Source organism: Microtus pennsylvanicus, chromosome 12 (assembly GCF_037038515.1).
Source record: "Microtus pennsylvanicus isolate mMicPen1 chromosome 12, mMicPen1.hap1, whole genome shotgun sequence".
Taxonomy (NCBI): domain Eukaryota; kingdom Metazoa; phylum Chordata; class Mammalia; order Rodentia; family Cricetidae; genus Microtus; species Microtus pennsylvanicus.
Window position 1 is genome coordinate 92,757,120 of NC_134590.1, and position 1,993 is coordinate 92,759,112.

Sequence of the window (1,993 nt, forward strand, 5' to 3'; positions counted from 1 at the left end):
ATTTTGCTTATATTTAATAACCAAGTGACTTTTCTTCATAGTGACACTTGGTGTCTCTTTTAGCACTAAGTTGCTAATCTACAAAAGGCCTGCTTCAGGATATGTTGTTCAATCTAGCAGAAGTGAGGTTGATAACACCAGGTTATTTACCTTTTTCTTCTTGAAACTGCATTATACTTTTAGTATAACAATGTTGGGAAATACTTTAAATATATTAATATAAATGCTTAGGCCTACTCTGATGTCTTTGAAATAATTCAAGATTCAAAATTGTACTTATCAAGTAAGGAAGTAACTGCTTCAGATGTTTTAACTATAAAACTTTTTATTTATTTATTATTTTATAACCCTTCCAATAAAACCTTGGTTTCAGGTACTTTTTTATTACTTTTTAAAGTACATGGGTATTTTGCCTACATGTAGTCTATGCACTGCATTCACACAATGTCCACAGAGGCCAGAAAAGGGAACTGGAGCTGCGGATCATTGTTAGCTGCTATACTGGGAATCGAACCTGGGTCCTCTGGTGTAGCAGCCAATCTTCTTAACTGCTGAAACATCTCTCTGGCCCTAGTAATCTTACTTTTGACTGGTCTGAGATTTAGACGTAGAAACTATCAGTGAGGACAACCTATATCTCTTGACAATCTGTCCCTGGCTTCTTTCATTCTCTTGGCCAAAAGTTTATCATATTCTGCAGCCTCCTCTTACTGTCTTTGTGTGTTGTTCCTTCAGAGCAATAGGTTGGCATCTATGTTGTAGTATACTTGGATAACATCATGGGGGCTTTGGTCCTGGGTTTCTTAGATTTTTTTCTAGGTGTGTACAAGGTTTTATAGGTACTTTGTAAACATCAGAATCAATTGGGTCCTTTTCTACAAAATCCTGATGTCATATTCCAAAACCAGGAACCACTACTTTCCGAGGCACTCTGATGAAGGGCAGAGAAAACATCCACATAACTGATGTTTAGGTGAGAAGGCAGAAAGATGATCTCAGTCAATCTGATTTGCCAGGGAAGGAAGCCTAAGGTGCTGTCCACAGGACCAAACTTCAATACTAACTCAGGGTCAGGGAAACCATGTGAACTAAGTAAGCCGTCTAGCAGATCTACATCCAAATCTCTGGGTGTCCTCTGCTGCTGAGCAAAAGTCCTGAGCAGCTCTCAGAATATACGCTTTTTCAGCTCGTGGGGACAGCACCTTCACTGCTGAAGGGCAATTTAATACTTGGTGGTCTTTGTCATTACTACTTGCAAATTCTGGTTATTATTTGCAACAATCTCGGCCCAAAAGTTCCTATTGTTGTTGCACAATTTCATCCATCAATCTGGAGTTATTTCTCTTGAACAGGCCTTGGTGGTCTTAGACACTAATGTAGAGATCCCCAAGGCCATACACCACACCACTGAGGCTCACAGTGTCTGAGAAGCTGGGCTCATGCTCCTCCTTAGTGACCACCAGGCCCATATACAGTAGCAGCTTCTGCAGGGACCCGCCCTCCGAAGACCAGCACAACCTGGGTGGAGTGACAGCCAGCCTGGGGCCCAGTGAGGGTGCAGGTGATGATGCTGGTTCCTGCCAATGGCCAGGGCTTGCTCAGCTTGAAGCCCAGCAGTGCTAGGACCACAGTGGAGGCAGCACAACAGCAGCTGCTCCAGATCCAGTTCCAGGGGAAGCAAAGGCAGAGCCAGGAAGTGAGCGCTCTGCAGGTAGAGCAGCACTTGCAGCACCTGCCACACCAGCTCCCACAGCCCGGTCATTCTCTCATGGCGTTGGGACACCTTCTCCTCCTTCCCCTCCATCCCACATCCCCGTGCCTGAGCCCCTCATCACTGCCAACTCCTCACCTAGCCCCCACTGCCATCTTCCTCCGCCCTCCTAAGTCTATTTATTTATGGCTTCCTGACAACAAATTGGTGACATCCCCGACCACTAAGGAATGGTAATATCTCTCAGTTCAGGAATATCACTTTAGTATCCACAGTACATCA

The 1,993-nt window shown here is 44.3% G+C and overlaps 1 pseudogene; it reads right to left on the reverse strand.

Moving 5' to 3' along the window:
• Positions 1-859: 859 nt before the first annotated feature.
• LOC142832422 (dehydrodolichyl diphosphate synthase complex subunit Nus1 pseudogene) lies at positions 860-1,762 on the reverse strand (annotated as a pseudogene).
• Between the last annotated feature and the right edge of the window lie 231 nt (positions 1,763-1,993).